Raw genomic sequence first — 13,272 nt, forward strand, 5'->3', positions numbered from 1 at the left:
GCTCAGACTCACTGTGCAGGAGGAGATCACAATGTAGCTGAGCTAACTAGACAAACCCATCATGACATTGATGATCCAGATGAGATCTCACCCATGACTAAGATTTTCTCCTTCCTAGAGAACTATGTAGCCACCACAATATAGTAGTAGGAAAGTACATGTGACTAGAATATTGGCAGGCTTGGGATATTTGGCTCAGTGGTATAATATTGAGTCTGCATGGTTCACACTTTCTTCATCTGTTACAAAGTCAGATATAATTACATGGTAGTATAACAATTGGGCTCTAAACAAGGACACATACATTACTTCAAATGTTTTTAAAGGTTTGCTTATTTTTCAACATATGTGTATGTGTGTGAGCCCATGTGAGTTTATGTGAACCATAACTCACACAAGAGGCTTCAGAGAGCAGAAGAGGGTATCCGATGCCCTGGAACTGGAGTTACAGTGAGTTTTGAGCCACCAGAGGGAGGCTGAGAACAGAGCCCAGGTCCTCTGCAAGAGGGGTAAGCATTCTTAACTGCTAATTCATTTCTCCTGCCCCTTCAAATGTTTTTGATAGCGAGGATACACACAGAAAAGCGTTTATTTGGGTGTGTTGATTATTGGCCTGACCAGATAATGGATCTATCCAGTACAGAATCACAGCAGGAAGCATCATCATCCTTGACTGGAGAAAACAGGGGAGGAAGAAATGGTATTAGAATCTGAGGAGGAGCCATCAAGTGGGAGCTAAAACCAAGCTTGCCAGGCTCATGGGAGGTGGAAGCATAGAGAAGATCATCACAAGACAGAGAGAGGGGTTGAGCAGCATGGCTTCCTTCTAACCTGCACCCTTTACCTCCCCAGGGCTTTTGAATACCTAGACCCTGCCAGGAGCCAGTGACCAGAGGAGGTTGCCACCCCTCCTGCATCACAAAACAGAACAGAGTAGGGGTGAGATGGGGTCCAAAGGCCAGCAGCCCAAGACTCCATATAATCACTGTGAGGATTAAATGAAGCATCACATAAAAGCATCCATCACAAGGCCTCGTGCACACTGAGCTTTCAATAAAGGTTTGTTTGTTTAATAATAGAGTGCAGCCCACAGGGAGGGCAGGGTGACTCACCATGCTATCAAGCCACTGCTGCAAAGTGAAGATGCTTATTACTCTAATTTTGGGGGGAAAGAGTTAAAAAAAATACTTCAGCAAAATGCATTACTATCATCCAAACAAGAGGCTGCAGATGGTATTTGCGATTTTCACAGGAGTGTCTCAGTTAAATTAATTGCTTGTCTGTTAATTTTTTAAGCTGGCAGCTCTTTTTTCCCCCCAACATGAACCACCAGCCAATTAAATCAGAACAAATGACTGGCTAGTGTTTAAGGTTGCTCCTGGCTCAAGCTCCCTTCGAGGGCCCAGTGGCATCAATGATACAGTGATAAAAGGACCTGGGGTTAGTTCTGCTCTTTGTCAGGCCTAAGTATCACCTGAATCCATATTGATAAAACATTCTCTTCCAAAAATCTCAAACACCATTGGGCAAAAGAGAAAGCATTTTAGTCTCTCGACTTTGAAGGAGGACTTCTCTAAGATAATTTACTTGAAGAGTGAGTTCCATCTTATAGAAGGACATTGAAGTTACCTTGTCCTCTTCAGGTTTTGTCTGCCCATAATGTAAACATTTTTATAGCCTGGATACAATGGAATTGAGTTTTTAAATTCATAAACAGATTGGGAAACATCTAATAAATAGTGATGCTGCCCATATAGGATGACAATAACAGTAGAAATAATAAAATAGTAATAATAATAAATTATATATATATATATATATATATATATATATATATATATATATATATATGTTGCTTATTATCAGTGCCTCCCATTGTCCCCAGGATTTCATAGCTATGAACTTATTTGATTTTCTGACAAGCATGAAGTAGGTGCTGGTGGATTTCTGCTGTGGGATGTTTTTCTGTACGCTGTGAATATATTTTATTGCCATTGGTTAATAAAGAAGCTGCTTTGGCCTATAGCAAGGCAGGATAGAGCCAGGCAGGAAATCCAAACAGAGATACAGGGAGAAGATACTAGCTAGCCTCCAGAGGAGCAAGATGTATTAGAGCACAGGTAAAGCCACATGACACATGGCAAAACATAGATTAATAAAAATGGGTTAATTTAATTTATAAGAGCTAGTTAGTAATAAGCCTGAGAAATAGGCAAAACAATTTGTAATTAATATTAAGCCTCTGAGTGATTATTTACAAGCAGCAGCAGGACAGGACGGGACAGAGAAAAGCCACCGGTTACAGATTTCCATTTTACACAAGAAGCAATGGAAACCCAGAGAGATTAAATAATTCGCTTACCCTTCTGTATTAGTTATTTTTCTGTGTCCTACCATGATCAAAAGAAACTTTAGACAAAAGTGTTTATTTTGATTCATAGTTCCTGATGGGCAAGGGTCCATCATGGCAGGGAGGCAAGGGTCCATCATGGCAGAGAGGCAAGGGTCCATCATGGCAGAGAGGCAAGGGCAGTAAGTGGCAGGCATGGTGGCAGGAAGCTGAGAGATCACAACTTCAACAGAAATACAAAGCAGAGAGAAAACAGAAAGCATGTACTTCCTCCAGCAAGGCTCCGCCTCCTAAAGGTCCCATAATCTCCCCAAAGTGGTTCCAGTGAGAATTAACCCCCTATAATCTAGGGCATTTGAACACTTGGTCCCCAGTTGATGGCATCGTTTGGGGAGGTTTGGGTAGTGGAGCCTTGCCAGAAGAAGTATGTAACAGGAGGTGCGCTCTACACTTCTAGCTCGGTCCCTCTACTTTATGCTTGTGGTTCAAGAGGTGAGCTCCCCATTTCCTCTTCCGGCTGCCACGCCTTCCATCTGATGCCTGGTGCTAGCTCTGCCATTACAGGCTCTAACCCTCTGAAATCATAAACCAAAGAAATTCTTTCTTCTGTAAGTTGCCGTGGATATGGTATTTTTATCAGATCTACAGAAAAGTAACTAACACATTCCTTAAACAGCACCACCAACCTGGGTTTTAAAAGGTGAGTGTTTAAAAAGGCGAGTCGAGTCTATGGAGGACAACTCTCATTCAAACTACCACAGTAACTTGTAAGTGGGAGAACTGGGCTACCTTGGTAGTTGGAGTCCAGAACCCAAACTCTTCATGAAAGTGCTATGCCGAGAAGGTCAGAGGAGGATGTGTACATCCTACGGGGGAAATGAGACGACATTATCCCTCACCATCAAGATACTCCCTTCACGGCCGCTCCTGCTGCTCCCCATGGGAAACCGTCTCCCACCCTCTTTCCCCACTCCAGCCACAAATAGCTCTCATCCACACCCATTCTCACTAAGATTCTTCCACCCACAGGGCTTTGCACAGGCTGTCCCATCCCCACTACTTGGAATATCCGTCACAGCCCTCTATCTGGGAGTAAAATGCCTGACACACGGTGATGCCTGATGGGGAAGTACTCGAACAGCCCTGGTTTGTTGTGCCCACTCAGACCTTCACTACAATACTTCCCATCCTCCTTTCTAAAAAGCAGCCTCTGATTCTTTTCTTTTCCAAACGAAAACTTCAACATGGTCACCAGACAGGAATGTGGCCACTACCCTAGCCTCCCCTCCACCTCTTTGGCCGCAGCAGCCAGAGGCACACCAGCACTGATCTTAAAGGCTCACTATCCCTCTTGAGGCTCTCCACCTGCCCCAGCCCCATCAGAGATCAGGAACTGTTATCAGTGCATTCAGATTCACATCCTCTAAGTGATATCATCTCGTCTCATTCCTTCATCCCTTGCCTATCTCATGTCTTCCTGTAACTACATATATGCTTCTAACAGATGAAATTCTGGGGGGGGGGGGATAAAAGCAACCTGTAGAAAAGGTGTAACATCCCCAGACAACCTCTGACATGTAACTTATTGAAAAGAAGGATAAGTTTCCCTCCATCTTTGCTCATCCATAGGATGGTTCTCCATGGCTTTGGATCACCATGCCTTGACCCATAACCATCTGTTGCCACTAGCCCAACCTACACCAACTGTGTTGTTAAAATGATCAACACCATCTCTCCTCTTCCACTCATAGGATAGCCCCCACCCCACCCCACCCCACCCTACCCCCACCCCCACACCCACACCCACACCATTAGCAGCAGGGGGCTGACCTGGTCACTCTGGGTTTGAAAGCATCTGCAACCACTGACCCAAGAAAAAGAAGAGCTGGGAGTTCTGGTATTGCAAGTGGAAAGGTTGCTGACCTCTGACCTGGAAAGCATGTGGCCACACTGCCCCCGAAGCCAGAGGCAGTCCTCAAGGCAGATTTTTGTCATCCCTCTGTCTTCTGAAGCAAACATTGACTTGGAAATACATACATATGATTGCCAGAAAAAACCCAGAATCTAATAATGTTACAGAAGTAACAGAAGGAGATATAAGAAGGAAAAAGAGGAAGGGAATGCTTTAAATAAACTGGACACAGACACACAGCACATGATCTGATTTGTTTGTGTCCCCTCCAAAACCCATGTTGCACTTTAAACTCCATTTGGTGATATGAAGATACAGCACCCACAGAGATGATAGATAACTTCATTCAGTAGCTAATGGTTTGGGGCTACTTGGTTATGTCAGGAGTAGCCAATTTAACCAGTTCTCTTGCAGGTAGGCCCCCGATCTCCCAGCATGAGAGACTCTGTATCACTTGAGGACATGTGTCAGCAAGCCCATCACAGCAGTCCTGTGAGCTCGGAGGACTAGAACCATGAACGCAAACAATTCTGTTATATTTGTTATTCACCTGGTCTGCACTTGAGTAATTATGTCAGAAAATGGACAGGGACAGTGTAACTCCCCTTATATGGAGTAGCTGAAGTGGTCAACCCCAGCAGGGTAGAAAGTACAGAGTTGATGCTGCATATATCTACCACAATAAAAATGAAAATCAAGAGCAGAAACTTTCAGCCTGGGCGTTGCAACATCATTTCAATCCTTTCCTATGTTTACTAGCCCCAGACAATCGCTTAAAGAGAAAAGAGAAAGATCAATTCTTTTGCCCTGAAACAATTTCCTTTTTACATTTCTGTATGTCATCATTAAGGAGCCTTAAACAAAATGTTTTTTGATCAATAAGGCTACATTAATAATCCCAATAATACCCAAATTTGTAACTTCAAATAGGAATATATTTCTTGATGCTTGTAGAAGTGCATGTGGATCATTAAGGAGATGTTGATCGGAACCTGGTTGGTGGAGAAGCTGTGTGCCATGCTAAAGAAAAACAAAAAAGCAGAGGCTGCCCTTCCTGTGTCTGCCCAGGAAAGCACACTCCCCTCCATGCACACTTCAGTGGCTAAAGTAGGCATGCGGAATGTCAGAGAAATGTGATCCTGCTGTGTTGCTCACACGTGGAAGAGAGAGTCTTGGGGACCACTCAAACTTCCTGCTCACTCTAGGGTTTGCAAATATTTCTGCATCGATTCCAAACTTCATTTTAGTCATAATTTATAATTAAATAAAGATATAATGACATAAATTACAGTGTATAATGACAAGGAAGGAAAACCCAGTCTCTTCATCAAAGGATGCGGCCACATCCTGCCATGTGTACTTTGCCATAGGGCAAGGCCAGCGACCACCACACCTGCTATTCTGCCAAGAGCAACATGTCCTTTCCTCCTCCCAGGACCTCTCAACGCCCTTCTGTCCAAGAGTCCAAAAGCAGAGGAGCCGCGGGCCCGGAAAGACGGTGCTGTGTGCTTTACTTGAGAGAGTAAAATACACTCTTGGCTCAGCAGAGTAACACCTTTAAAAGGAAACACATGCGTCAAGGACATTTGTTTATACTGGGCTTTTTGACCTCAGAAGATGCAGAAGTTGCAACACATTTCCAGAGGTGCCAGAGATTCCATGAATCCATGGGACACCATTGCAAGTTCAAGTTGGAGTCCAAAGAATGGATCACTGACAATTCTGTAATGTCCAGATAAATTTCTCTGCCAGGGAAAAGCCTCCACGTCTGGTTCTGGGAACAATGGAGCAATCATTGGTAACTGTGAAGCCTGCACCATGCACTCAGCATGCACTTGCAGGTCTGCGAAGCTGGAGAGTCACAACGAGTGTGTCAGATAATGGGCATTGGAAGATATGTCATGGGAGTGGCTACGGACACACATTCAGATACCGATTGGGAAAACATTCGCTGTCCTCTCGTCCTGGCCATTTTGCAGTGCTCAGTAGGAAGACAGGCAAGGTCAAGAAAGCTCACGCCTTCTCTTGCCCATGCCTCCTTCCACTATATCCATGTAATGACAGGCACAGATGTCCAGGCCTGTTACACATAACCCATTACTGATTGCACTGGGAATGTTTTCAAATATGTCTTGCAAAATGAGCAAGTGTTGTAACAGTTATTGGTTAAAACAGGAATGGAATATTATAAAGTACAAAATCGAGTCTTCAATGCAGAGAAAACAGCAGTGCAAGTGGATGGAGCCAACACAAGAGAACATTCCACACTCTATGAGTTTGCTCTTTACTATTGCTGCTTCCTTCCGGGATTATTTCATTGCATAAAGAAAAATTTCAGTCTTCGGCTCCTGTTTGACTTCCACCCACACACGGGCAAACTCTTAGAGAAAGGTGCATTTTTAAATGACAAAAAAAAAAAAAATACTAGGTTCTGATTCTGAGGAATGAACCAAGGAACAGAAAAACAAGAAAAGTGAGGGATTTTATTCAGGAAGTCTCCACACCAAGTACGGGAACCGAGTGTTAAGAGCATAGACTCTGAAGTCATATATCTAGCTGTACATCCTGACTCTCCCATTTGCCAACAGCAAGATGGCTAAGCATGTCCGCACAACCACACACACTCTCAACTCCTCTGCCTGCAACAGAAGGAAAAGAGCGTTTACTGTCTGGAGCCGCGGTGAGGATTAGATAAGACAATCTATGTAAAGTCCTTCCTTAGCAGATTACCCAGGACACACAGCAAGGCTTGGCAAAGCCGCTGTGTCACCACCGATGCTATTTGATAGATTTACAGGGAAGGGAACTCCTGAGCCCAAATCAGGTCAGCTCTTGACAGTAGCCGCTCTTCCCAATTTGCAGAAAGATCATGTGACTCCAACTGACATTCTTTTCTCCAATGTCACAATCTTCTGGCTTCCTAGTCTACTCACCCGGAGATCAGGGGTGACAAAATCAAGTGGTTGGCTTTTGTGTCTATCTTGACATGCACTGCAAGAGGTGGGGTCTCCAGGGGTTAGCAATGGACACATTGCTAGTAATATAGCTGTACTCTCTGTCTACAGCTTCCTGAGTGCCCACGGGTATCTGAGTTTGAGAGACAAGGACCATATATTCCCTCATGCAAACAGATGAAGGACGGGACAAAACTGGAAGGGATCCGATGGTTTCTGTGGCTTCCTCTGAATCACGTCTCCTCTAACAGAATGACCTGCATTGATTTTTTCAGTGCCTTCTCCTTGAAGGGATGTCACTAGGGCATGCCCTTTTATCTGGCCCAATAGCCTAGGGAGCCTCCTAAGTTTGACATTAGGAAAGATCTCTAAACCTTTGATTTGTATCCTTGTCTGTGAATTTGAACCATTGATGAGCAGGCTACACCCAGATCAACTTAACCTGACTCGCTGGCCTGTTACACTTTACTGGTGAGACTAACACACATCCGGAGGTTTGAGAGCTCCCTCGATAAGGAGAGTGGGCAGTTCCACGGAGCGTCACTGTTGCACCAAACCATACAGCTGCCATCCATCTTACAATACACAGAGAACACAAGCCCAGCTGGAGGCTGGTGGTCAGTCTGGAAGCTTTACCTGCTGGACTAACAAAGCAGATGCTGCTGCAGTGAGCATGCTTGGGTCCACAGTGCACACACACCCCTGCACCCACCCTCCCACCCCACTGCTGCCTGAGGTTGCCGTGATTTCCTGCTAGGGGAAAAATCCTGCCATTTTCCCTCTAAAGCCTTGGACTGTCCGCACCTGTCTGCACTGTCTCATACCCTGATGGTGACCTCCCAGAGAGAGAGAGAGAGACAGGAAAGAATGTCTTTCTCTTCAGGTAGGCGAAATGGAAAGGAACCGGGGAGTCTCAAGGTCACACTGGAGCAGAGAGATGAGAGCACACCCTCCGACTTCCTGTGTGAAGGACTCTAACAGTGAGTGGCGCCAGGTAATTAACACAGGCAGGGAAGGCAGAATTGAATCTAAAGCTGCCTTGGAGGACTCAGGTTCCTGGTTTTAAGTGTCTGCATTTTATTTTTCAGCTTTCAGGCCCACACGGTCACTAAGCACCCTCAATGTTCATGCGGCTGCTTCCTTCCATGTCCCTACTTCCTTTCAGCTACTCACTGCCGCAGCCAGGCCCTCTGCTGCAGTTCAGACGGGGAGACCACATTTGCCTCCCTCCTCCCTTCAAACCAGCCTGCTCTCTGATTTTAACCTCTCGGCAGACTTGTGTTTCCCCTGGGCTCACCTGCCTTGACTGGCAGCAGGAAGAGGAACAGAAAGAGCTCTTACCTGGAGCAGGAGAGCAGGAGCGCAGGGGAGGGCCTTCGCTTCCGGAGCAGTGTTGGGGCAGGGAGAGAGCGAGCAAGTGTGGGGAGATGGGAAGAGACGGGTAAGGGGTGGCCTTGGCTCTGTGCCTGGCTCACTGTACCTGTGTGTGTACAAAGGAGAAGCAGCTCCCCCAGGAGACAGGGGACCAATGTGAACATATGTGGAACAACACACTGCTGTGCCACGGCAGAGAGCCTGCTTCATTTCTCCCCAAGGGCCCCACAAAAGATGTGAGACTTTTCAGGTTTGGGAGCCAAAGCCCGGAGGGTTTCTGGGCCATGACAGATGGCCACACCACACGAGCCACAGCACCATTCTGTGGCCTGGGCCTCCTGCATGTCCTTGGCTGCCCCTGCCCCCGCCTCCACCCTGCCTCCTCTCTCTGATTCTTTACTGCTCTATGACTTTGTCAAGGTTGATGATCACCAAGCTGAGGACTTGAGGATGCGGGGCAAGAACGTTCTAACTCAAGATACATAGGGTGTTCTCCACTCTGTTGTCCCTGTAACAACTAAACACTGGCCCGATTTTATGGACTTTAAGTCCATTTCATAACAATTTTTTTTTCTTTTGAGGCTATCCTGTTTTTTTCTCCTTAAAAGAATTGTCCCTGGTAGCCTTTCGCCCATTTCTCCCTGCCTGTACCTTTTACCTCCATCTCCAGCCGTGAGCTGCTACAGCCAGCAGCATGGTTCGGGCAATGTAGGACCAACTTCTGTGTTCGTTCTGTGTCACACAACTTTTCTTAGTTTTGTTCATATCAGTTCCCTGCCTATGACTCAGCCTCCTCATCTGCAGAATGGTGATAACAAGGTCTCTCAGCTACTGTGGGGATATGAGGATGGCACACGAGGGTCTGTCTGCAGCGAATCTAGAAGTGTTCGGTGGTGGTGGTGGTGGTGGTAGGATTTTGTTGTCTTGGGAATGTGAGGTCACAAGGTACTAGCGCAGGAATAAAGATAGGATGAAGAAACAGATTGACTTTATACCTTTTTAATAAAACTCAGTGGTTCTTACATAATTTTGTTAGATGGAAAGTTCAGAATCCAAAACATAGCATTTTTGATTATTTTGTCATTACTCCACAAAAAACACTGCATTTGTCCACATTTTAGCAGGCTTTCATCCTTTGGATCTACAATGACGAGACTTGCCTAGGAATCCAGACCTGATCTTTGAGGTGTTCAGCATTATCAAGCCATGCAGCCCACCCAGTAAGTGGCCCTACATGGCTAATGCTGGCCCACCAGCCTCAGAAGAACCACTTGATTCTGAGCTGGTTGACCATCTCTACTTATTAAAAACAGCTTTTCTGAGACCCTGTGTAGCTAGAGTTTTCCTGCCTGGCCCACAGTCAGGACAAATCTCTCTCACCTGCCAGTCCCACAGACACTCAGACCCGACCAAGTAAACACAGAGACTTATATTGGTTACAAACTGTATGGCCGTGGCAGGCTTCTTGCTAACTGTTCTTACAGCTTAAATTAATCCATTTCCATTAATCTATACCTTGCCACGTGGCTCATGGCTTACCAGCATCTTCACATGCTATTTGTCATGGTGGCGGCTGGCAGTGTCTCTCTGACTCAGCCTTCCACTTCCCAGCTTTATTCTCCTCCTTGTCCCGCCTACACTTCCTGCCTAGCCAATGGCCAATCAGTGTTTTATTTATTGACTAATCAGCAACACATTTGCCGTACAGAACATCCCACAGCAACCCTGCACCTTCCAAAATGAACTTCTTCAGTTAATGCATCCACAAAACTGGTCATCTGTCAACAGCCTCCCCTACACTGGAAGCTGTCCTGTGACCTCTCTTGGGCTCGCTATCCACTTTTTTCAAGATGCTTTCCCCGTCTCTGTCATGACCAGCTGCCCTCCACCAGCTGGTCTCTCCAAACACCTGGCTGTTTTAAACTGCCACACATATTTTTCCAGGACCTTTAATAAGGCTTGGGGGAAAAAAAAAAAAAAAAAAAAAAAAAAAACAGTGGTCAAATGTTCCTTCTCATTTTCTCTACTCAGTGGCTACACCAGCTGCATCCATTGTCCTTTAGGAAAAATTCCATCTCCAGAGAAGCACATTCAACCCCAACGAAGAGCATACCACCGTCTAGAGTCTGCTTGCATGTGAACATCAGTGACCATGAAGAGTTCTCTTCTTGTCTGTGATCTCCCCTTAAATGAATGACACGTTTATCTCAGCAGCTAAGCGTCCAGCAATTCTTCCCACCTCTAGAGACCACCACCTCCCTCCCAGGGTTGTTGAAATGTCTGATACTGATGAATTTAGGAAACAGTACTGGCACTTCTTAGACAATCAGAAAATGGTAAAAACCCATGATTGTTGCCACGATTACAACGTGTGGTAATGTGTGCGCTTACCCAACACCACCTTGCATCACACACAGCATGTGATTCAAAGTGAAGGGGATTAAACTCAGCTACCAGGGAAAGTGGCTTTGCTGAGTTGCTGCTTATTATTAATGACTTTTTATATTTTGGTTGTGAGCCTAGCCTTTAACGGCTGAGCCATCTCTCCAGCCTTATTAATAACTTTTTGACAGAGCGACTTCTTTGTTTCTTTGTTAAGAAAAACAATGTCCGTCATTGTTTGAGAAAGATAAAGGCATGTGCCTTTTAGTGAAGATACGACTTGGCCGGAAGCCAGTCAGCTGTATAAACATTTTACTTGTGATGTCGGGAAAGACATATTCCCTTTAGATACGAGTGTTTGATGATACCTTACAAATCACATTTTATTATTTTATAATCCTTATAACAAACAGGAAAGCTTCAGCTGAGCCAAAGTGGAAGCTAATTTCACACTAGATGACATGATATAAGAAGGGATACATTGGTGTATTCCACACCGCCTTCAAGGCACCTCCTTTCAGATACTGGTTTCCTTTACAAAATAAGACTGAAATATTTTCTACCTCTTAGAATTATTATGAAGATTTAATGATATTATTCTAATGAGGCTTATAACATATAAATAACATTAAGCTATAGCTCAGTAATTACTAACATTTACTATCATATTATAGTGCCATTTAAGACATAAAGCCATGAATCTTAAGGTACACCCCTTGGATCTTACACTGATTAACAGTTAACTAGAGATAACACAGCATGGTTTGTTCATGCTCATTATTAAGGGATAAGACAAATGCAACCAAAGAAATAAAATGGTTCAGGTCTTCTCCCATGTACAATGGGTCCCTCCCACAGTTGTACTGTTATTGACTGCTTGGGTCATTTATATAGTACAGAAATACAGATGTTGAAATAATGTGTTTGAATAATGAAAGGTGAGAAATTTCAGAAGAATTTGTCTTCCCATGACAGTCCATGAGGCATAACACCCTAGTTAGAAATGACCTCTGATATTCCATGTATTCCCAATAAAAAGTCCTCATGAAAATCAAGGACTGAAGAAATTGCTCAGCTGTTTAAAGCACTTGCTATTCTCGAAGAGAACCCAGGATCAATTCCCAGCACCTACGTGGTGTCTTACAACTGTCTGTAACTCTGGTTCTAGGAGATCTGATGCCCTCTTCTGTCCTCCATGGACACATATGTGGTGTACATATACACATGTGGACAAACCCTCATACACATAAAATAAATATAAATAAATCTTTTAAAAAAATCAATAACCCTTGCAATTCATAGTGGACACCACTGAGATTTCCTTCTGAGAAAATGCAGTGTCTCTAGCTAAGTCTTTCTGCCAAGCCTTAAAATGACCAGTTAGAGCCTTTACGCTTAGCTACAAGAATATTCCCAAAACAGAGAAAAAGGCTTGTTTCAACAGATAGACAGAGAGAGAGAGAGAGAGAGAGAGAGACAGAGAGAGAGACAGAGAGACAGAGAGACAGAGAGACAGAGACTGAGAGACAGAGAGATTTTCATACTAAACTTGACACTACTTCACTGAGAAAATGAGGTTGTCAATACTGTAGTCCCTAAGTCTCTTACCATGACCCTATGAACCCATCTACTTCAAACCCATCTCTGCCACACTCTCCTCCAGTTTCAGATGACTCCCACATGCACCTTGATCTTTTTCCTCCAAGCTGGGACTCGTCCACTCACCCTTCTTTCTCCTCCTTTGCTTCAGAATCCTGACTAGGCCAGGCTCCATCCAGCGGCATCTGTGTGATGAATCATCTCACTCCAGCGAAATATCCCCTGACTCATACCATCTTCTGCCATTTTTCTCCATATGTGCCAGCTCCTCCAGCCCAGGGCTTCAATCTTTACCATCCAACTATGTATACTTTTTGTCTAAAATTGACACCAGTAAAGCCATCTTGGCAAAAAATATGATGGGCCATTTTGTATAAAGTATAAAATTCTGTAGGCATTTTGAATGTTTGTCTTAGATGAGTATTTGAAAACTCTTGATGCCACTGACCATTGCTTTCTAGAAGTTCCCTCTGTCACTTCCCATGCCTCCACTCTCTGTGTACCCACCCCTCTTTATCCAAGGCCAGGTTTTCTTAGTCTTCCTTTGTGTTCAGGGGATGCTTTGGAGTCATGTCTTGACAGATTGACTTTGGAAGAAGATAAGAGCTGAGCAGAGAAAGGAGAGCAGGAATGCTCATAGCTGAGGCAATGGCAGGAGAAAAGGCCTGGGGTTGTGGGAGCAGGTGTGGTCAGAGAACCTC

The 13,272-nt window shown here is 44.6% G+C and overlaps 1 protein-coding gene and 1 long non-coding RNA gene across 5 annotated transcripts in view; both read right to left on the reverse strand.

The window, feature by feature from the left end:
* Positions 1-13,272, reverse strand: part of Rasgef1b (RasGEF domain family member 1B) — a 525,136-nt gene that overhangs the window by 270,972 nt on the left and 240,892 nt on the right. The window lies entirely within an intron of this gene.
* On the reverse strand, positions 1,876-8,657 carry LOC128108644 (uncharacterized). Its single transcript, XR_008217562.1, has 3 exons — positions 8,558-8,657; positions 5,656-5,817; positions 1,876-3,216 (listed from the first exon to the last, which is right to left on the reverse strand). It is a non-coding gene; the product is annotated as an uncharacterized LOC128108644 (long non-coding RNA).

Source organism: Peromyscus californicus, unplaced genomic scaffold (genome assembly GCF_007827085.1).
Source record: "Peromyscus californicus insignis strain IS unplaced genomic scaffold, ASM782708v3 Scaffold_13__1_contigs__length_99412109, whole genome shotgun sequence".
NCBI lineage: Eukaryota > Metazoa > Chordata > Mammalia > Rodentia > Cricetidae > Peromyscus > Peromyscus californicus.